Source organism: Phodopus roborovskii, unplaced genomic scaffold (genome assembly GCF_943737965.1).
Source record: "Phodopus roborovskii unplaced genomic scaffold, PHOROB, whole genome shotgun sequence".
NCBI lineage: Eukaryota > Metazoa > Chordata > Mammalia > Rodentia > Cricetidae > Phodopus > Phodopus roborovskii.
Window position 1 is genome coordinate 1,705,013 of NW_026126407.1, and position 24,735 is coordinate 1,729,747.

Sequence of the window (24,735 nt, forward strand, 5' to 3'; positions counted from 1 at the left end):
TTACTGACCCCAGATCTAAAATGTGTAAGGTTGACAAGCTACCTGGGATACTGGCTAAAACACGGTGCCAAACTCTCCCAGTAGGGGTGGGGGGAAGAGGAAGAAATTTGCATTTTTAGTCACCGAGCAATTCTGATGAAAAGTAGCCTAAAACCTCACTTGGATTTTAAAAAATTCCTTACAGTCATGAGTGTGTGTTGGGCTGACAGACCCACAGGTATACTCAGACTCCCAAGTCTGCGTGAGCTCCTAGATCATCCTGGAAGTGATACTTCATACACAAGAGGAAAGTAAAACATGGTGGCAATGTGTAGATGAGCCAGGCCTGGAAGGGTTCTGTATGGATCCTGGATGGACCCGATGACAACTCAGAGAACTTGTGGACACAGTCTACCTGGGTACTGCAGAAGAGGGTAGGTAGGGATAGATTTGAGTGCCTAATTAGAGGTGGCTAGTCCTCTGGGTTAAAGTCTTTTGTCATGTGAGATTAAACCTGGCCCTGGAAAAGAATAGAAGACTGAGTTCCTGAGTTTGAGCTTCAAGATTTTGGGTGTGTGTGGGGGGGGAATGGAGAATGAGGTGGAGGAGGAGAATAAGACTAGCACCACCTGTGGTCCCTGCCCTCTCTACACCATGTGCCTGTATGTGTCTGTGGGGAGCGAGGGTTTCAGCTTTGCTCATGGGATTTCGTGGAGGCTGTCAGTGCCCTGTCTGAATTCACTCTGGAGAGTGGCTCCTAAAGGACAGCCTCCAGTGAGCAGCAGCAGCATCACCAGGGAACTTGCTAGAAATGTGCATTCTCAAGCCTTGTCAGAGACCCATGGAATCTGAATCTCTGGAGCTAGGACCAGTGTCTGAGGACACTGCTCTGCACTGTCCTTAACCCCCAAGGTTGTTGGGAGGTACAGAAGCTCCAGTCCCCACCTGCATAAACTGGGCCTCCCTGGGGAATGTCTTGCTGTGACAGCCTTCATGCAGTATCACTAGAATCAATAAGAAGACTCAGATCCCTAAGCTGCACCCAGCCCTCTGATTGCAGCGTTGAAGAATAATCGCTCATTTTCCAAAGACCTAATTACATAATGAGGCCTTCATGCTCTACAGGACCATGGAGCTTCTAACTCACACATCCAGGTGTTGGCCCTGAGCATAACAGTTGGAGGCCTCATTTGAATACTGTTGAAACAAGAGGTTAACATACTCTGTGGCCCAAAGTGCAGCCCGAAGAAGAGGCCTTTCCAGGCCTCTGGTCTCCCTTATGGGGCTATAACCACAGATCTCAATTTCAGCAGAGGCCAGTCAGAGTGGCCAGGGTAGAAGACCATGTTCACATCATTGGGAGTGTGCCACCCAGTGTGGGCACATTGCCTGGTCAACATGCCCTTATCTGAAAGGGTTAAGACCTGAACCATGGGTCTGAAACCTGGCCCCTCTGCTGAACTTAGCAAGATTCCTTGGGCCACTAAATTTACTTGAATTTTATTCAAGAAAAGCAAGAGCTTATTCTTGCTTCATTGGATTGGCCTGGAGCCTCCATAGAAAAGACTGGGAATCACAGAGCCCAGCTCTACTCTCTACCACTTTGCTGTTTGTTTCTCTATGGGTGGGTGTGATGGCTCCACATACTGTTTTGGGGGGTTTGGTTTTTAATATGCTGGGCTTGTTCCCCATGCCTAGTCAACTTGCACTCACTAGTTTGTGTATGTGCGTGCGTGCATGTGTGAGTGTGTGTGTGTGTGTGTGTGTGTGTGTGTTAGGGGGTGCATCTCTTGCAAAACACTTCCCTTCCCAGGTCTAGATCTACTTTTCCTTCTCTGACATCTTTTCACCCCCGATCTTTCCTAGTTCAGCATTGATTATTCTATCCCAGTTCCCAAGTTTCAATTACATAGGAAGCTCTTCGCAAACTGAACTGTCTGCCTGCTTCGTAATTGTAGTTCCATTGGCTGATAATTAGCAGATAGGCAGTAAATGCCAAATGAGTGAATTAATGAATGAATGGTAGGCATTCAGGAAATTTTGAATGAATAAATGAATTTTACCAAGGCTCAGGCTATGATTGGGATAAATTCAATCCAATTCAGCAAACATTTACAAAACTTTCTACTATTTGCCAAAGGAACACAAGATAGACAAAATATGCTCCCTACATTCAAATAATTTACTATCCCAAGAGTTGTGCCTTTAAGAAGCAAAAGGCCAGGGCTTTAAAATCTCCTCCCCTCCCCCAATAACCCCAACCCTTCCCCAAGCAATCCTGATCCAAGAAATGTCTCAGGGAAACAAACAGAAACTGAAGCTCTCTGCCTTATTGTTGCTCACTCAGGAAGGCTTAGGCCCCAAACTGCTCTGTGCTTCTCCTGTATCTGTCTACAAGCTTTTGGCTTTATCTGATGCCAAGCGGAACTCATGAATGATGCACGCATACCTAAGCAAAAATGAATGATGTAATACTCCCAACCAAGACGAAGGAGATGCATCACTCGCCTGCAGGCTCCTCCCAGGCTGTTACAGGCAACACATGTGTGACAGTATCTGCACTGCAGAGGTGTGCTAAGCACCTTCTTGTATGTGGGGAGGAAGGCAGAGGAGAGGCAGTGGCAGATGTCCCCCATCTGACAAGGCTGGAAAATGAAGGTAAATGCTGAATATAGAATCAGAGTTGCTTAGGAGCAATAGAATCAGGAGGAAGGAGGCCAGAGTTGAGATCAAATTGAGTCCAGGGCCCATGAAAATGTTGGAGAAGGAGTTGGTCCCAGCAGAGAAACAGCCTGAACCTGGTCATAAAAGAGGGCCTTACTGCAGGATAGCATGTAGCAAGAGGAAAGTACTGGGGTAAGGCTAGAGGAGCAGGCAGGGTGGGTTATATGCTGCTGAGGGTTTGAGTCTCTGTCTCCAGAACAAAAAAAAAAAAAAATCACTGATTAATTGTAAGCAGAGAAGGGCTTGCTTCCATTTTCCTAGAAAAAATTCACACTGTCTGCAATGGAAGCAAGATGAGCAATGAAAAGCCAGTCCCTGAAATGCACATGAAAGAAATAGCCTGGATAGTAGTGCAGATGGAGAGGGTGTGAATTTAAAGACACCCAATGGGCTGCTGTCACTGGGAGAAAGCTTGAAGGGAAGCAGTATGCACATGCTCAGTACAACCTTGATGGGACCCTGCTCCTGGCCAGAGCAACCCAGAAGAGCAAGTGTTTCATGTGGGCTGTTGAACAAACACCTCTGTAACAAAACCCAGAGCCAAAGACTGGCTCAAAGTTACATGGGACTCCTGGGAAGAAAGGGTCATCTTGAGCCCCAGAGCAGCAAAGGGAGAAAGTGGTATTAGTCCGTGCCTTTACAGTACACTAAGTATAGTTCCTTAAGAATGCACCAAGTAGAGATTCATAGGCATGAGACAAAGAGGGGGGAGATGGGGACTCAGAAGTCCACAGTGGTTAGGGATGTGGTCAGGCCACGATTGTGGAAGGAGAAAGGTGCAGTCTGCAGAAGGGAAGGATGTTGGAGGGATGCAGCTAACAGCTGAGAGGGAGAGGTGCCTCTTGTGGAAAGGCAAGAAAAGTGGCAGGAGAAGAATGAGTCTGGATATGTTCCTGGATGAGGAAAGGGGAGAGAAGGGCAAAGACTGGGGAGAATAGGAAAGAAAGAGACAGAGAAATTGCCAGAGCTAGAAGGAAAAGGCATAGGGTGAGGCTGGAGGAGCAGTGGGTGAGGGAGGTTCCACCCAAGGCAGAGGCAACACAAGGAGCTAGTTGGATGCTTCCATTAGGTAAATTTTCTGGCCTGTCAGTCCTACAGAGAGTTTGGAGATGTGTGACCAAGATAGAAAGCCTGGGAGGGAGCATCAGCTGCCAAGGGAGATTGTGTACTTAGGTCTGGGTGAGTTAATTTCAAAGTCACTGCAAGATGTCTGTCTCAGTTAGGGTTTTATTGCTGTGAAGAGACACCATGACCATGGCAACCTTTATAAAGGAAAACATTTAATTGGGACTGGCTTACAATTTCAGAAGTTTAGCCCATTATCGACATACCGGGAAGCATGACGGCATGCCCAAAGACATGGTGCTGTAGAAGGAGCTGAGAGTTCTACATCTTGACCCACAGGCAGCAGCAGATGGGAGACTCTCCACTGGGCATGGCTTGAGCACACAAGAGACCTCAAAGCCTGCCCTGACTGTGACATACTTCCTCCAACAAGGCCATGCCTCCTAATAGTGGCACTCCCTATGGGTTAAGTATCCAAACACAGGAGTCTGTGTGGGCCATGCCTATTCAATGGACCACAGTGCATAGGGAGAGATGCAGATGTGCAACGATAAAAGCTTCAGCCATGGCTAAGCTCGAGACTCCATCCTGAGGGAGGACAGTGAAGTGGAACCAGTAATCAGGGAGTGGAGAGAGAGCAAAACTCCAAAGGGAGAGACAACACAAGAGAAAGCATCAGGGAGGTAGAGAAAGTTTTGGCCTGGCAGAAGGAGGGAAGACTTAAAAGCTGAACTGCCATCAAGCTTGCACATGGGCACATGGTCTCTGATGGTCGCATGGCATGGTAGGTGGCCGGCTGAGGACCAAGTACACCAGCACCTCTGATGTCCCCCTCCTGTGTCCTGTTAGTGCTGTTCTCCCATTCCCTGTTGTTCTGAGTGCAAAAAGAAAGGGAAATCCTCACGAGACTTTTCAATGGCCCAGAGTCATAATACAGGGTGCCAGCCCCCCTGAGACTTTAATGTCCCTTGAAAACATTATCTGAGAAATAATGTGGCATTATGAGCACATCGTAATATATGGAGCATTTCGTAATATCGGGAGTAGCCTGGAGAAGGGGGAAGGTACAAGGCCTGAGTACAGTCTGTGTAAGAGGAGAAAGCACTGTAAAGGCAGGACTATGAGCAAGTGGCTCCCATGGAGAAAAGTATCCAGTGGGCGCCATCCCATCCTTGTGCCACCATATAAATAGGAGCAGATGATGGCAAAGCATGAGACCTGCGGGGAAACATCTTCACCTAACTAATGCTTGCAGAAGGGCTCAGTCGAGGAAGGATGGCGTGAGTGGCCAACTGAAGACGGTCTAAGCTGAACACTTAGTGCAGACTCTGTGATGTAGAGCTAGTGTTATCTTCATTTGTCTGAAATGTGTACTGAAGCTTAGAGACTTTAAGGACCTTTGGTCACATGGATTATGAGTGACAGGACCAAGACTTAACTCAAGGGTTTCCAATACTATTTTATGCAGGGCAATGGAAATAGTGTTAAGTTTCAAACCCTGGGGCATGAGCTGTACCCTCCCACATTAATCATCAATCAAGAGAATGCCCTACAGACGTGCCTATGGGCAATGTAGGCAAAAGCATTCTTTCAACTACCAGTTCCTCTATCCGGGTAACTCTGGACAAAACAAAGACAAACAACAACAACCCTACTACCTAGGGCAAATAGTACATAAATTCAATAAAATGCTTGTATAAATTTAGACTCAATAGTCTAAATTTATACAAGTCTCCACCCAGACTTGGAGAACTGGATGATATCTAGGTAAAACTTCAGCCTAGTTTTCCTGAAATACTGGCATACTAGAAGTCAGTTTCCACCACGAAAATGGAACAGTCGATGTTCCAATTCCCAAAGCACATTAGCTTAATGGAGAGAATTTCCCCCTATATTGAGGGATATATATATAAATTGTTCTTAAACAATGGGTGCCTTTTACCACTCATCTGCCAGTGAGTGCTGTAGGTGACAAGGAAAACAAAACAAGTGGGAATAAATGTTAATGGAAAAAACAGGAGTGTGTTTCCTTCAAAATATTTTACATCGTGATCATTTTCTATTTGTGTTACAGCCACCATGTGCATGTAATTCGGCCTTATTTCCTTCTAGAAAACACATTCCCCGTATGAACGATGAAATTCAATATATCAAGATTTCATGGTATTTCACAAAACAAGCAGAGAAGACCACATGCTCTGCTGTCTAGGTCACTTTGAGAGCTAGTGGAAGGGAGGGAGGGAGGGAGGGAGGGAGGGAGGGAGGGAGGGAGGGAGGGAGGGAGGGAGGGAGGGAGGGAGGGGGACTTCCTGATGTGAGAAATCACTCCTGTAGAAGCAGAAGTGAAGTCTTGCAGTGCAGTTTCTGGGACCTGGGAAAACGCCTTAGTTGCGAGATGAATGCTAACCTCTATCTAGTTCCAGATAGTCCAGATAGCTCCATAGCCCACACTGCTAGCCCTCTGTCCAGTGCCCCAATTCCCCACAAGACCCCCTTTATTCTCCATCACAAATCTCTAGTTGATGCCTTTCTGGAATTCAACCCCTGTCCCTGTTTGCTTTGCTCCTCTCCCTTTTATACTATCATTTGAAATTTAATTGGGATGCTTTTCCATAATGTCCAGAGCTCTGGGTTTTCTTTAGCAATTGGGAGAGGGGATAATCTCAAGTCTTCCTTCTCATGCGTGACAGGAGAGCAGATAGCCATTGAGTTCTTTATGGTTCAAAGTATTCCCTTTCCTATGGGCTCTCCAGTTACTCAAACTGTAACTCTCTTGTTACTCAAACTGTGGTGTAGACCAGCAACAAGATTGGTGAAGTATCAGGAAAGCAATTCCTCAGGCATCAGAAAGTGCACTTGTGTAGGTCCCCTGTAGTATTTGTTTGTCTGTTGGAGATCTAGTAATCATGACTGGCTTCCTCATTTCCAGCCCATCCTGCTAATTACTTACCTTACTGGTAAACTCTAGCAACCTCTGAGAACCCAATCTGGATCCCTGCTTTAGGCCTAGTTCACTGTTGCAAAACACACCCCTTCAGCCCTGCTGCCTTGAGCACCATCTACTTCAAATAAGAGTCCATCTTGAGCTGGGTGTTGGTGGCACACACCTTTAGTCCCAGCACTCAGGAGGCAGAGGCAGGCGGATCTCTGTGAGTTCGAGGCCAGCCTGGTCTATAGAGCTAGTTCCAGGACAGGCTCCAAAAAAATACAGAGAAACCCTGTCTTGAAAAACAAAATAACAAACAAATTCAAAAAGGGAGTCCATCTTGGACCCAGCTTTTCTCAAGAGACTACTAGGCCAAATTCCAGCACTATCACAGCTCTACCCACTTGAGGTCTCCTGCAGAACCCAAACACCCTTGGGGCCTGTCATTACAGAGTTCATTCCCATCTATCTGCTCAGTAGGTGTCATTCAATTTCAGAAGGCTCCAGGCCTTCTATTGTGCCCTCTGGAACAATATGGGCAGAAAACACTCTGACACCTTCAGCTGTCCCTAAACATTCCCCTTCTCCTGTCTCCTTAACTAAAGCCTGTTCCAGATAATCACAGGCATTGCTTGAGTACAGGCTTTCCCCATAAGCCAGGTCTGATGTAAGACAGCTCTTATCTATGTCCCATTCACTGCTTCTGGGCTATATATTTCCCTTACTCCTAAGTCTATGTATACACCTGCACTTGGCCCTCGTGTGCATACACACACACACAGAGTGGGGGCAGAGATCTCATCTTAGAGATCAGTGTCTCCAGCTTTCTACACTGTCTAGCATCATTACTGTTGCGTCTCCCTGGGTCAGGCTCTACTCACCTGCCTCATCATGTCCTAATGCATCCAATTACTTATGGATGGTTTGTTAATGCCTGGGCTCATTTTCTTCAATAATGCCATCCTCACCTATCATTTCAGCTACCCAACTTTATTGTTGCTGATGACTGCTTCAGTTTTGAAGACTCTTAACTGTAAGTATCTACTCTAAAACAAACTTCTTATCCTACCAGCCCACTCACTCCAGGGAGAATTGCAGCAGCAATCCTTAAGCTGTTTAAACCAGAGACCCCCTACACTTCTTAGCCACAGCACTCACTACCATTCTTTGGTGGTACGTGCTGTCATCATAATCACTCTCTACAACTTCTGCCTCCTCTTGACTCACAAGGCAAGCCCTGAGCTCAATCAGATCTGATTCATCTCTTGCTCTGAGTTGCTCTGAGGTGTGTGTGTGTGTGGGGGGGGGGGATTTAACATGCACACGAGAACTAGCTTCAAATCCTAGCCAGGAATCTGAAAGAGGCACTCGGTGTTGCCTGGCAATCCCACCACACTCTCACAGCAAGTTCACTCGCCTATTCTTCAAAATGACTGTTTTACACCTTCTACTGTGTACTCGAAACTCCTACACCCTTCCCCTCCCCACAATACTTCCATTTTCATACACAAAAGCCATAGTCCTCACTGCATACTTGAATGCAATTAGACAGGCACTCTGAGACTTCCACAGCTTACGGAAAGTCATCATCCCTGACTTGCCTATTGTTTTTGTGGATCAAGTGTCCCTGCCCATTTCATAAGTCGCCTCCCGTTGTGTGTCCTGGATCTCATTCATCCCTCTAACCCCATGAACCTGCTTCTGCCATTCTACCTGCTGTGTGCCTCCTGTTCCTCTGTTTCTCCAGAATCACTGCCTTGGGCTAACGTGTTCTCAGACCCGCTGCACACTCAGCCATTTCTCTCTGCAGCCGTTGCTCCATTTATTTCTTCTGATCCCTTCACAGCAAAACTTCCTTCATATTTCTGCACCACCTCATCTTCCCAACCCACTACTGCAGACCTCCTACCAAGGCTGTTGGTGGCCACCTCTCCACTGCTGACTTCCCTTCAGAAGTGGACACTGTCCGTTCTTTTCTAGAGTGCTCTCTTCTCTTGGCTTTGGAAATGGATCAACCTCTGGGTCTGCTCCCAAGTCACCAGACCTATGTCCAGCTCTTTGCAGGTTCCTCCATTTTTGATGAAATATTCAAGTGCCTCAGGGCCCCTCCTGTACCTCTCTTCTTCTTTATCTACATCCCTCACCCTTGGTAATCTATATGCAAATAACTCCTAGATCTATATTTCCAGCTTTAATCACCTCTCAGAGCTCAAGATGCAATATGCAATGACTGACCTGACATCTCTGCATGGATGTCTAATGGGGATGGCAAACTGGTCAGAACAAAGCTCTTGATGCTGAAACACTCTGTTCCTAATCCACATACATGTATGTGTACACATCTTCACTGATAAAGCCTCAGACTATTCCTCTGCTGAAGTGATGGGTGAGGATGGGATTATTGGAGAAAATGAGGCCCAGGCATTGACAAACCATCCACGAGGAGTTGGACCTGTTAGGACATGATGAGACAGGTAAGTAGAGGCCTGACCCAGGGAGAAGGCACAGAGACAGTTAGACAGTGGAGAAAGCCGGAATCACTAATCCAGTGTTCTCTGTTTTCCATTCTTGCATCCTCCCATCCCCGGACCCTACACAAGAGCCAGAGATATTTGTTATGTGTATCAGATCATGCCATGTTCCTGCTTACATTCCTTTTATGGTGGGAGTTAAATCTCAACCCAGGGACTGTGTCACCCTCACTCCCACCCCATCCACTATGTGACTGAATACACTTCTTTTCCTCCTTGGGATCTCTGAACCATTTCTTCCTTCTCCCTGAGCTTCGCTGTCCTTGAGATCTGACAGCCTTGTCAAAAGTAGCCAAGGCAACAAGGTCTGGAGTGGCCCTGCTGTAGGTAGTCTCTGTCCCATACTTTCCATCCATGGTTTTCTTATTTACTGACCATAGTCCCTCACTAGATCAGAAGGCATGTGAGAACAAGAGGCCTTGCCTCAATCTACACTGGGCTTAGCATAGCTCCTGGGGATCCAGAAGAACTCACTAACTGTGGAGGGAAACATGAAAGAACATTACTATAAAACGTGCTAGTCTCCAACACTGTAGGGGTGATGTTTTGTCCACTCTGGAGAACAAAATCTTTTTTAAACAACCTGAGCACCTTGCTGCATTTGAATGCAAATGGCCATTTGCTAATTACAAATTAGCCTTATCTGTACAAGGCAGCCTCCCTGGTCAGAACCTCTAGTGGCAACACTAGTGGAGAGTTCAGTAATTCCTAATTTGGAAAATTCTATATAAAGTTTCTTTAAATTTTTCCTTTTAAAATCTTCTTTCAGTTTGCTTCTGTCCTTCATCCAAAATAGATAAGGTTTTTCTACATATCATGGCATGGACCCTTCAAAGTAATAATGCATGGTCATTCATTCAACAAATGTGTGTTGTCACCTATATGGCAACATATGGGTGAACATAGAGATGAGACACGAGGTCTGTCCTGAAAGAGAACCCTGTCTACTAACTAGATATGAATGAGTGCATTCTTGAAGTCACCTACTCATTACTATGTAAACAGGGTCCAGTGCAAGTACAACTCACAGAAAGATCCAGTATCATCTCATCTGACCCTCATCCCAAACCTAACAAACAGGGACATATGGACAAGGAAACCGAGAACAGAGAAGCTGAACCCATGACTAAGGTTATGCAATGAGGATAAAGGCTTTTCTGTCAATTCTTCTGGACAGGCTGTTCCCCACTAGCATCTGCCTCCCACAGTTGTATGTTGGGGACATATAATGTGGGACACTTGCCTATCAGGTCACAGTGATTGCCCACATCTGACTTCATGTGCTTGGATGCTACCATGGAAGAGGTCTCACTGTCTAGCAGTGACATGCCTGCCCCTGAAAGCCATGCAACCTGTTCCTCCTCTTCTCTGCCATCAGCATCTCCTGCTTCATGGAAGGACCTCCATTCTCTTGCAACTGATGCAAAGACTGGTTCAAGTGTTTCAATGAAAACCTACTCCAGATTGGGCTTGAGGCATGGGGGATGGAGACTAAGACATGGCCCAGTTCTGGAGGAAGTGACCATCTGTAAGGGAAGTTAAAATATGTGGCTGGGGAAGTTAGACATCAGCAAAACCTTTGTTTGTTATCTGGGAGAAGTTCTCACTCTGTCATCCAGGCTGTCTTAAATTCACTATGTAGTTCAGGCTGACCTCAAGCTCCCGGTGAACCTTCTGCCTTAGCCTCCCTAATGCTTTGTTTAACTGGCATGAATCACCACACCTTACTTGATGCCTAACAATTTTGACCCTGGATATATACTAAGTGGTCTATGAGGCATGAGAAAATTCCATAGGGCATCTACACACATCATGGAAGAACCCTGGGGAGTCTTCAAAGAAGTGTAAGGTGCCTCAAACTCTGAGGAGGGGAACCATTTGTAATGTATGGAAAAGCAAAGGCCAGCTCTGGTATAAGCAGGGAAGTACAGATGAAGGCCTCCCATGGCCATTTGGGGCCTCCAGAGGGCCTAGCCATGCTTTGTCCATGGAGAAGACATGGGGTCACATATGAAAGAGCACATGTGAAGACAGTTGGTGGTAAGGAGGCTCCAGAATTAGGCAGGGTCAGCCCTATGGGATATGGGAGGAAGGATCACATGGAATTTTGAGATCAGAGAATGTGGAGCTTGAGCTGATTGTATCCTGTATGACAGCTGTATAATCTCAGAAGCCACATCTCAGTGAGAGGAGCTGGCCTGAGTACCTCCTGATGGGCAGCGTGGGAAGGAAGCAAAGCAGCAGCAGCTCCTCCTGTATCCAGGGAACCGGCAGGCTTGCTGAGGAGATAAGGCCAGGATACATACAACACTCAGTCATAATGGGAGGCAGTCTGTGACAAGTATCAGCTGGAATGGCTTGGTTTCTAGGCTGCTAATGTCCATGAAGAAAGTGAACATCCAAGGAAGTTGAACAGGCTCTTAGAGAAGCTGGTAGAATTCCAGGATTAGACTGGAGAGAATCGGGAAGAGGGGATGGACCAGAGCTGCTCTGAGCTGTTAAAGGATAAGCTGTTTCTGTTATGGAGTATTTCCTGCCTGAGGACCCTTGCTCCCTGCCTGGTCTATTGCTGGACATGTAAGCCCACCCAAATAGTCCTGAACCATTCGGATAGGAAAGGTCAGAGCCTTGGGCCCCTCAGCTGCTCATAGACAGTATTCAACCATGATTTAGATTTCTTATTCTGGATCCCTGGCTGGTCTCAACATCTCTTTTTCCTCCCCAGACCTGTTGCTTACAGCTACTTCTGAGTGTTGACCTTGGCTGACCTCTTTGGTCAGGAGTTTTGCATGTGTTTTTGGTAGATGAGTGTCTACTCCCCATGAACAGCATCTTAGGCTAGTCTAGCTCAGTTCTGTATCCCTGCCTTGCATGGCTCTCCTGGCTATCTCTTAACCCTCAGTGATAGAGTACCCTGGGGTGATCCATCAAAGCAGGCTCAACCTGGAACTGATGAAGGTATGGAGAGGAGCTATGGGAGAGATCAGGGCTTTGCTCAAAAGCTCTGCTATCTGCAATATTCAAAAGAGATCACAGAGAGTCACATCAGAAAGAGTTGCCTCCATGGCCCCAAACAGAGCTGTGACCTTTCTGGCATAAGCAGACTGAACAGAAATTTATGATCACTCATGGTTAAAATGTAGCCTTAACTGGCCCATACAGAGCATGATAGGCACCACATTCCTCCAGGGATGGCCACACTCTCAGGAGGGAAGCAGGCAGAAAGGGAGACCCTGACAATATCAGGAAGCATACGCATTTAAAAAAAATACCCATAAATCTGTATACATACATGCAAACACATACAGGGAGCAATAGGCACACAAAGTCATATAGCTATAAAATATAGTAAACATACAAATGTGCCTATCCACACACAGACACACACACACACACACACACACACACACACACACACACACGTTCTGCCCATGAAAGTTTAACTTGCACTTTAAATTCCCAGCACAAATTGATAATGGCACCAGTGACCCCTTTGCTTTGAGAACTTCCACATGGAGCACATAAGGGTGCTCCCCTCCTTCTGTACTGAGTGAGTGGTATCATGGAGGCTCTCAAAAGATTTAAGGCCTTCTTCTGCTAATGACACCTGCCACTTGATGGTGGCGGAATTGACCTTTGTTTATTCACAACACAGTTTCTTTTGCTAAGCAACATTAAATTGGAATCAAAAATATGAGGACTATGCAATTATTCCTGGTGCTACTTCCCTTCACGTACATTTGTCTTGCTGTTTACTCCGTGGATGGAAACCATTTATCACCAGATCGGGCATCTTGAAGGGGACCTCATCAGCTGAGGCAACCTTCAGCTTAGATCCCAGTTCCCTTGGACCCTCCAGTTTCTCTCAAAAAACACTAAACCCCACCCCTCCCTCTTATGCTCAACTTTGTACCCATCTTTCAAATAAGAATGAGGCATTTCAATTACATACTTAGCTGCTTGGTCAAATACGCACCTTCCAATTGAAAGAGGATGGCTAGGTTGGAGCTAGGGTAGTGAAACCCAGCTTATGCCTGTACATGTGACTAATTATTAATAGCATACCATACTAGGGGATTATCACAGTGACACTGATTAATTAGCAACTTGAAAACTCTGTGGCTCATTAACAATCAGTCTACTTAGCTGGTTGGTGGTGTTGAACACTTTAATCCCAGACCCGAGGCAGAGGCAGGTGCATCTTTGTGAGTTCAAGGACAGCCTGGCCTACAGAGTGAGTTCTGGGACAGCTAGAGCAACACAGAGAAACCATGTCTTTAAAAAAGAAAACAACAGTCTACTATAAGACTATAGGTAGGTTGGGATGGACTCTAAGAGGGCTCTGCTGGCTTAGTTTTACTCAGAAAAAAAGAAAAAAGAAAGAAAGAAAAAACTCACAAGTCTGCTGCTACTCCATGAGTTTTTCATTCTCTTTGAACTGGCAGGTTGACTAGACATGTTTTTATCATTGACATAAGAGATCATGCTTCACAATGCAGGCTCACGTTATGTTCCCAAATAGGCCATCACTCGAGGTGAGAGTCACAGCTAATCCCAGCATCAATGATACAGAAAAGTATATTCTAATTCACCACAGGATGAGGTGAGGAACAAATATTTGTACACAATAACACAAACCAGGGTCACTATACTCAGGAGACTCTTTAAACAAAGAGCCACATAATAAATACCTTGTGTTTTGTAGACCATAAGGTCTCTTTCATAATTACTCATCTCTACTGCTATACTATGCAAACATTTGTAAGCAATAGGTAAACAAGTGGGCATGACATTGACCAAAATAGGCTCAGTATGCTGGTCACTCACCAAAGTGACCTGGTTTGAATAGTAGATTACACAATCATTTCTAGAGTTTCTCAGTGGATGGTTCTGGACAAGCCTCATCAGAATAACTGAGGAAAGAAGAATGTATACATACTACACATACAGGTTTCCAGTGCTGCCTCCAGCCCCCCAACAGTGTATGGGATTCCAGAGGTTTAACAAACACAGTACTAATTGATTACCACTAGACTGGATGACCTGGGAGACCTCAGATATTCCAAACTTGATGAAATCCATGTTCCCTCTGAAGGTTCCTTTAGAGATTTTTCTATTAAGTATCTTCACCTGTCTGTCTGTATGTAAGTTTGTGCTCATGGGTGCAGGTACTCACAGAGGCCAGAAGAGGGCATCAGATTCCCCTGGAGCTGGGATTACATAATTTCATATAGTTGTAAGCTTTCTGTTGGACCCTGGGAACCAAACTTTGAGTCCTCCCTCCAAGGACTCAGTACATTCTGTAACCACCGAGCCATCTCTCCAGCCTCTTGAAAGGTCTTTTAATACAAGGGTCTCAGCTCTTTGTTTTGACCTGCTTTTTTTAACCTTGCCTTTTTCTTCACACACCTGTCTACCCAAAGGCTGAGACTAGGGTAAGAGGCACAAAGGACTTAAGACACACTTGTTATAGTTTCAAGGCCATGGGTTCTCCTTTCAGTAACGCTCCCTTGGTACCTCATGAGCCCCATCTAGGCCAGACCTTTTCAGACAATCACACACACATGGTCACATTCACTCGGGTACAAGCCCTTCTCACATCCGACCACCCTACCACACACACTCAGGTCTGCAGATCTGGCTGAAGAGTGAGGCAGGAGCCCCCTCTGTAGTCTGCTTGAAGCATCATAAATGCCTCTCTCCACAGCACCATTGACCACTGAGGTCTGCTAGGCATTAATCCCCCCAAGTCTTAGAAAATTTCATTCTGACATCAACTCCCACAAAACCCAAGAGCACTTCAGGGAAGTCAAACCTAAAATAGTAGCATTTGCTTAATGGGATGCTAGCCGACTCCAAGACCAAAAGAAATAAAAAAATTTGAGGCTAGATACTAGAGAATACAGCACTGCTGTATGTCATTTATTAGCCTAAGTGCTAGGGGAAAAAGTGTCCAACAGGTATGGTGGATTCCCAGTTAATTAAGAACTTTCTGAAAACAACAATTATAAGTCTTGCTATGCACTGGAGAAAACCAACACTCTGACAGATTGAGACCATTCCCAGTTTTCTTGGGGTCTTTCCCCTTCTGAGCCACACTAGCTTCCAGGCACTGCCTGATAGTCTCCTGGGAAGCCAAGGTATCTCTCTGGCAATTGATTTAGCAGCATAGACCTCCATAGAGCACAGCATACAGGGAGCAAAGGTGACCTGTATGTTTTTTCTTTTTAATCTTTCTCTGATTTTTAGTGTTGCTGACATTTCCATATTTGTGGCATTTGGTTATGTATTAGGCATTTAAGATGCATTTATAATATTAACCTTTTTAGAGGGGCCACTTTTAAAGCAGTCATCCTTGCCTGCTTAAAATGCAACTCTGAATGTTACCTGCAATTCTAGCAGTTGGAGTTAATGAATCAAAGCTCTGAAATGCAGAGATGAGTGGGAGGTGGCAGGGGAGGGAGGGTTTTGCTAACAAATGACCTCCAGCAAAATACCAGATACCCGTCCAAGTGTCACCACTGCCAAGTCCAACTCTGTCTCTTCCTCCGGCAGCTAAAACCATGTCAAAGAGGCTCAGTTCCTACCTTCATCATATGTCAGAAGCCAATCCTGGCATGAGGGGAGGAAAACACCCTTAATTTTCTAAGGGCCCAACACTGAAGTCAGCTTTTTCTCTTCACTACTCCCACCAATCCAATATTTGCACAGATGTTAAAATGGCTTTTTAAAAATATAAATGACCCCTGACAAATTTCCCAGGGACACAGAAGAGGTCAGCAAAGTATGACCCATGGGTCAAATACAGCTAGCTGTGTTTGTCTTGGTGAATAAAGCTTGACTGGAATGCAGCCTTTCCCATTCATTTTTACATTGCCAACCACTGTTTTTAAGATGTTTTGTGTCATGTCTCAAGACAGTGCCATAGTCTGTAGCTCAGTGTAGCTTAGTATTCACTATGTAGCCCAGGCTGGCCTCAAACCTTGAACTCATGGTAATTCTTCACATCAATCTACCACAAGATCTGGGATTACACTCAGCAGCCACCACATCTTAATAAGGGATTTCAAGGAGGCAGAATTAACTAGAACACATGCACCACATAACCAGGATACTTCCAAAGGTGTCCCTGACCACAGTGTACTCCACCTCCTACAATGTCTTTTAACCTTTCTTATTATTAATTCCCTACTAGAGGAAAGGTTTGTGTGGGTTTTTACTTTTATTTTCAAAAATGTTTTGGGAAGGAAAAAAAAAATCCACAATGTAAAAATTTCCATCTTGACCATTTCTGTGTGCACAGTTGAGTAGTGCTAAATATATTCACGTGTTATATAACCAATTCTGAGAACCTTTTAATCAACCAAACTAACACTCTGTGTCCATTAAGCAACAGCTCTCCCTCCAGGCTATGGCACTGCCATTCATGTTCTGTTTCTGTGGATTTAATGACTCTAGAGGCTTCACATCATGGAATCACACTAGGTTTTTGTGACTGGTTCCTAAGCGAAGTACTTAGCATAGAGTGTGTAACTGCACAATGTGTGTGTGTGTGTGTGTACAGGCACACACAAGTGTGTTATACAGCTACATTATCCCATGCATGCCCAGGTACAGGCCAGAAGTTAACACTGGGTGTCCTCTTCCATCCCCCTCTATCTTACTTTTTGAGACAGTGTCTCTTACTGATTCTGTACCTTGCTATGGACAGCAATGGTCCAGGACATGTTGGTTTTTCTCTCTACTCCCTTGTCCTAGTACTGTGGTCACATCTCCACAGTGTCTGGCTTGCTTACATGGGTTCTAGGGACTGAATTCAGGTCCCCATGTTTGCAGGGCAAGCATTTTACCAACTGGATCCATCTCTCCATCACTGTAATATTTAAAATCTTTCCCCCTACTTCTGTCACATCCGGATCACAGGATTCTGCCTTTTTCTGTATTGCGGTTAAATAAGGATCAGGATAAACAAATAGGCCGAATAGGTATTTACTGAGGGAGAAATAACTTACAACCTAGACAGATGAATACCAGCAAGTTCCACCGGATGCTCTCCTGTCCGAGTCCCGCCAGCAAGAGAGTGTTCCTGGTTCTTTCTCAGACCTCCTTCCACAGGTCACTTCCGCCCATGGCTCCACCCCCAATGGGCGTGGCCAGTGCCACAGAAGGAGACCAAGTAACTATCTCACTACACTTCTGTCTCGCCAAAAATGCCACAGGAGCCTGAGGGAAGGCTCTCTTTGCCTTTACAGAACATCTCAGGTTTCTAGAACATCTCATCACAGTTGTCTTCACTCTATGTAGTGCCGGGAGCAGAGGTTCCTCAGAAAAGCTTCCCACATGAATTTGTCTCACCTCAAGCAAGGGCTTAGCTTCTGTGACTAAGTAAGAAAAATGAGGCTCTGGGAATTCCAGAGGTGCTCTGGATGTCTGTCCCAGGTCATATGACTCAGAGGAAGCATGTATAGCTCTTTGGACGAAAACCAGTCAAGACTGACCTGGATCCAGCCATTAGCTACTTCGTGCCTTTGAGCAATATATTGCCTCAGTTTCTACACCTCTACAACACAGAACCATGGTGAGGGACCAAGGAGTGGGTTTGTATAAAAAATGTCAGGTATTTCTAATGTGTGTGTGTGTGTGAGAGAGAGAGAGAGAGAGAGAGAGAGAGAGAGAGAGAGAGAATGCATGTGGAGGCTGGTGGAACCTCACCTTTCATTTTCAGGAACACCATCCATCTTCTTTGAGACAAGGTCTTTTACTAGCCTGGAGCTCACCAATTAGGTAGACTGGCCATCCAGTGAGCTGAGAGTCCCAGGGATCTTTCTGTCTCTGCTTTCCCAGTACTGTGGTTATAAGCATACCTGGCACTTTTACATGGGTTCTGGGGATCAAAGTCAGGCTCCTGTACATGCAAAGTAAGTGCTTTACCAAATGATCTCCCCCACCTGTCCCATGCTAATCTCATTAACAATGGAGCTGGGGCTCGCACTTGGGGGTCCTAGACTGGATAGCTCCATTTGTGCCATGGTGCTCACATGCACTGGAACCGAGTCAGGCCCCCAAATCCATGAGACCACACAACCAGGAGCCCAGATTAGAAGACAGGAGGCTGGAAACTCTCAGGAGATATTTCTATCCAGTCCTGGCAGCCTGACGAATCACCCTCCTCTGCTCTAGGAATATTTCTGTCTCAAGACCAAGGCCATTTGTGTGGATTGAGAGCCTTCCCTGTACCTCTGGAGCTGGAGCACAGTGACAAATCTGACTGCCCAGTTCCTGTCTTTATCAATAGACTGAAGCCCTGTTACCTTCTGTCTCATCAAAAGGACCTGGCTTTGCCCCTGAGAAATGCCATCTGCTTGCTAGGAAGGTCAGTTTCTTCTCTAAGCCTCTGTTCACATTTGTGAGAGGTACCCATGGCACCTCGAACACAATCTTTGGGAGGATCACCTACCTGGACCACTAAAGAGATCTCAAACTCCCTGGCATGCAGTAATGATTACCCCTGTCATCCTCTCCTTCCAGAACATTTTAATTGATACTTTTTCAAAAAAGAATAAAAAAAAATGGCTCGGGGTAAAGCAGAGTTGATTAAGTATAGGCATAGGATAAATGGAGCCCTGGGTTTTATCTACAACACTTCATAAAACTGGTCATATTGGAGCATAGCTGTTATCCTAGCACTCAGGAGGTAAAGAAAGGAGTATCGGAAGTTCAAGGCCAGCAACACAGTAAGTTCCAGACCCTGTCTTAATTAATAAAACTTAGAAACAACTTGAGATGACCACATTCAGCGAATTAAGCCAGTCTCAGAGAGACAAATATCATATATGTTCTCTCATTTGTAATTCTGAGAATGTATAGATATATATAAAATGGTGTGTGTATGTAAGACATGAAGAAGTAAGTGAAATTGCCTAGGGAAACAAGGGAACGAATGGGAAGTTGGGGAAAGGAATGGTAAGGGAGGTAGCAGAGGGAATATACTCGATGTACAGTATGTATTTTCTTAAATGGTTTTATGCAACATAGTACCATGTACAGTGAATATATAAAATGATGATTTTAAAAATAAAAATCCATGTTAAAAGGAAATCTGTGATACTCAAAAACTGCCTTACATAAAGATAGCATCAGTGATCTGGATCAGCATCTTCAGGCTCCCATATGGCTTAGCATGACCCCTCTCCTGCCTCAGATGAAGATTCTGCAGAACCAGTGACCCAGTAAGGACACAGTGGCTATATGTTATGTTCAGCAACATCCTGAGGTCCTGGGTGACCTCAAGAACAGTGTGGAACAGCCCCTGGAGGCTGAGCTAGGCCTGGGACTTTCCAGGATTCTCCTACCCTGCCCCACACTCCGTGAAATGGAATGATGAGCAGCTTTCACAGAGGAAAATGATCTCTCTCCCTTCTGTGAACCTATATTGGAAGAGGTATGAGCATGCACACTAGTCTTAAGGCTTAGGTGGACTGGAGGGACACCAGGGCAGTCCTTGGGAAAGAAGCTACTGGTTGGGAATTGATACCTGATGGTGGGAATCCCAGGCTCACTCTGATCCAGTAGAAGGCACTTTATTGTTATGCTGTCCCCATCTTGCACTGCTGAGCTAAGCCCTGACTTTTACCTCTGGCTTTCAGTGGAATCTCCCCCTTTTGCCTCTGCCCCTTCCCTCCTGTGTACAGCCTGCTGACTTCCAGTCCCCTCCAGCCTGGGCTATGGGTCCTTCCCTTGTGTCTTATTTACATCCTCCCCACCCCCACCCCCTGCCAACTCTTTTCAGACCCTGAGTGTCTTTTCCCATGATCATGACCAGGCGACCTGACCCCACTGCTCCAAATGCAAGTTCACACTGTGGATGTGGAAAGCATGGTTTATCACCATCTCATCATAGTCTCTTCTGATCCTGTGTCTATCTCAATCCTGGTAAAAATCAAAGGTCCCAGAGTTCACAGCATTGTGCTCCTCTGTATCTAGCTAGGCTGCTCTCTCTATCTACTCCCTGTTCTCTTCCTGGGGATTTGCTGATCATCCTGGACAGTGACATCATGCAAATGTCACCTCTATTCAAAGAATATTCTGTGACTTAGCAGCCCTCTATGTTATAAATTTCTAATTTCTGTATAGCCGTGTGTGTCTTGGGAACCAGAGGATACACTGTGGGGTCCATGGGAACTGAGTCTCACTCATCTCTGGTCCCTGAGTAAGGGACTAGTCATCCTCACATTGGTGCACTTGGGCAGTATCATCTCAACCTCTGTAGTACCTTTGCTTGGACCTGCATTTGCTACCTGCTTGTCCTCTGTGGTGGCAACCATGGGGAACACCCTTTTTCCTTCACAGTCCTTCAGAAGTCTAGGCTCTCCTGGATGTTATAGGTTTATCAACCACTCTGGAACATCTTAAGACCTAGCCAGGAGCACTAGAAAATGCCCAGAGTCTGGTAAGGGTTTGAAACTTGTCATCCAAACTTGATCTCTGTAATTGCCTGGGCTGCTTAGATCATATAAACCACAGTCTTTCCCATCCAGCAGTAGGTAGAGGGCCTCCTTGCCCCTGCTTTATGAGAATTAGCTTGAATGGATCATGTGTTGTTGCCCTACCCACAGGAGGCTGGCTCTCCAGCCCTCTTAGCCTCCACTGTTATTATCCACTCAGTGTCCTCCAGTTAGTATGCTGTAGCCATCATTCCACCCTGGGTTTGTTTTCAGCTTTTAGTGGTTTGAATGTATCTCATTTCTGGAGGTTTTAGACGCCTGGCAATTATCATTTTACCTGGATGTTAGTACTGATATTAGCCTAACTGCTTCCATTTATATTTTTCCATCAGCAGGTTCTCACAGTTTAATGTAAAAGGGGATAATAGACCTATCTCCTTTGAATCCAAGCTTGGCTCACATTACACTGGTTTACAGACTTTGGAGACTAGCAAATAACTGGCAGGCTCGTCAGCCCCAAGTCCTCCAAGTGATGAGTCAACCCTGACTTATTATTATCTCCTAATAGTTTACACTGTATTATTCCGTAATTACTTCGTGAATCAACCTGACAGCTCCTGTGTTTGTAACTCGCCTGCCTTCTTCTTCCATCTTCCGCTGAGAGCGCCATTACTCTTTCACTTGCCCCAGGACGGCAACCCCCATCACCTGCTGAATACACAGGACCCTTTGTGGGTTGTTGTCAGAGAGGATGACACATGAGCCACCACGAGCTTGGGTTGGGGTGTTCCTCTTGAGTGAAGAAGCCGTTGTCTGCATTCTAATAATCCTTCTGCACTGCACTGGCCACCTTGCCTTTTCCAAAGAGAGCTAAGCCAGTCAGTCCTATATGTGGAAATCCCCTTTAGTTCAACTGGCCAGTAGGGTCTATTTGGGACAAGTTGTATGACTGTGATTATGGGTCGGAATTGGGACCCAACCCAACAGTATGATTCTGTCTTCCAGGACAACTTCACATCTGTAGACCCCACAAAGCAGGACAAGAGGTAAACTGAGTCACACAGGGGAAGAGCACCAGCTTTAGAGCCAGGAAGACCCACACTTGAACCCCACAGGTGCCTTTCACTCCTTTAGTGTCTTTCTTCATTCCTGAGCCTCAGTTTTATCACCTACACAATGGATACAGTTGCACCTCTCTCATAAAGTGCTTCAGATAATGCTTCTCCCCCGAGTTTATTTTAGGATAAGGAAAAGATCCAAATTCCCCTTTAAGAATTTGTAAGCTCTGGAAGTCCTTAGGGTTTCAACTCGGTTTCAAACCCTGAAACAAGGGTCCTCGTGCCAAGGGGGCCTGGACATAATTGCGTTTGTGAGACACTTAATTTTAAGAATTAGAGCAACTGAGCAGTGTCCTTGTCTGGCTCCTTCCTGGGGCGTTGAATGCCTGCATTTTGCAAGTCCAGGCTGAAGAAAGGGTTTGTTGTACCAACACCAATGAAGAAGGGTCTTCCTCACAAACCCGCCTTTTGTTTAAGAAGCTTCCCCAGCCGAAGGCTTTAGGAAAGGACTCTCCAAATTGTCAGAAAGGAAGCATTAGCCTGTAAAATGCAAATCTGCCCCTGGCAGAAGAGGAGCCTTCCTACCCACAATCCTCCTCAGCTCCCGCCCCCAAGAGCCTATAGGCATCACCAAATGATGCATCTAACAACATGCAAAACTTTTTAATTGCTTCGTATGATTTCTAGTCCTTAATATTATTTACTTGAATAAGGTTTATTTTACTATGAAAGTAGTGTGAGCTTAAGAAGGAAAGAGAAAATTCACATCATCAAGTCTCCAGAAAATAACGGTGGCACTTTAAACTTCTTTGTGAATTTTCTTGCTGTCATTTTGTTGTGCTGAGGTATTTTCACCTTGTTATAATTCTGCATTCTCAATTTTGATTCTATCTTTTTCCCTTTCACATTTTAATATAAAATGGCCCCTGCCCAGTGACTCTCTTGATATTCTTTTAACCAACTATGTGATTGCCCGACTCTCTAGACTGGGCTCAACCCCTGTAATTGCTACAGGAGTACGGAATGCCTGGGCTGTGTCCAATTATTTCAAAGTAGAAATAAGACACTGATAAGGATCTCTGGGTATGAAACCTTCTCCACATTTGAGGTTGTTTACTTAGAAAATTACCTGGTATAAAAAAATGAATATTTTTTTATTCTTATTTCTTATTTTCCCTAATCCATATCATCAAATAGTTTCTTCAAGACATTTTTCATCTTAAAAACAAGTGAACAAAAGAGGGAGCATGAAGACAGGGGAGCAGCATTCCAGCACCTGGAAAGGCAGGCTCCTAAAAACTTCTTTACAATCTGACCCATCCCTTCAAAAGGAGACAATAGGAATTTGTGTGTGTGTGTGTGTGTGTGTGTGTGTGTGTGTGTGTGTGTGTGTGACCACTGTGTGGGGGGTATATATGCATGATATTCATGTTGAAGTCCGAGATCTTTGTTGTGTATCAATTGCTCTCTGTCTTATATTTTGAGATAGAATTCCTCACTGAACCCAGAGCTTGTGATTAAGTGGGAGTGGCTGGCCAGCAAGCCCCAGGATCCACTTGTCTCTACCTCTTAGTCCAGGCACAGTGCAGTACCCTGCTTTCATATGCATTCTGGGGATTGAACTCAGATCCTTGTGCTTTCTCGACAAACATCCTACTCACTGAGCCATCTCTCCAGCCTCAAGGATCGATCATTGGTGACAGAACAGAGAATATGTAAGCAATAAGATAGATTGATGCCTAGAAGGCCACAAAAATTCAGTAAGAGAAAAAAACCTCTCCTGGGCAGGGTATTACAATTCCCGTCCCAAGATGGAGTTTTGGGAGGAGGAACAACCAGAGGATGTGACTCAACCAGAGCTGTTACGATCTCAGCAGCTACCAGTCCTGTACTTGTAATGTGACTGGTCCAAACTGTAATGGATGCTCTGTGAGCATAAGAGGCATAGCACATTCCAAAGACACAACACAAGGATAAATAAAATACCAGGAGTGCCTCGTGAATTACACTTATGTTTATTACACAATAGATAATATTTTATCTATATTGGGCTGGATAAATATGTCGTGAAAATTAATTTCATTTGTTCCCTCTTACTCTATAAAAAGTAAGGTGCCTGGGAGATGTGGAACCATGTGTGCATCTCGCATTGTATTTCCTCTGACAGCATCTATGAGATGCTACTGTGGCATTTGTCTCCCTCACACCAAGGACTGAGTCAGGAGCAAGGTGAACCTCAAGTCACCAAGGGCTTAGAAAAGGATACTACCACTTAGTCACAGGGGACCACCTTGGGGTGATAAAGACAATCTGCCAGCACTTGCACAATTTAACTCTCACTGTATGCCAGCATCAATTGGCGGGCTTTAGTTTTTCAGAAGGGATGCATTGTGTAAGTGGGTTCATGTGTGTGTGAGTGCCAAAGATCAACTTCCTCAGGCGATCTCCACCAAGGCGTCTTGTTGGCTTCAGTTCATGGTTCATCATTTTGGCTAAATGAGCTGGTTTTTAAGTGACAGGGATCTACCTGCCAGTCTCAGTACCCCAGCACTGAGTATACTCAGGGAATGGTGGTGCTTGTTAAAAGTTTATAACCTGGGTTTGGTGGATGGCAGTCATGTCCTCATGCTTGCAAAGTAGGCGCTCTTCCAACTGAGCAGTCTGCCCAGCCCTAGCTGATGGGCTTTCAGGGAGCCCAGGACCCTCATTCAGACAGCCCACTCATTCACTTGAAATTCTACAGGTAGTCTCAATATGATATAGAGGGAAAGTTAGAACTGGCTGTCCCAAGGAGGAGTCTGCTTCGATCCTGGCTCTACTGCCAGGCATCAGGGTAATCAGAGTAACGCCATGGCATGCCTGAGAGGCCTACAAAGTGCTGTTCACACAAAGACCCTGGATGAATATCTGCCTTCTTCAATCTCTATTTTCCCATCAAGAGACTAGTTTGAGGATCAAATGATATTATCTGTGGAAAAGTATCTAGCAGGTTATCTAGGCCACAGGAA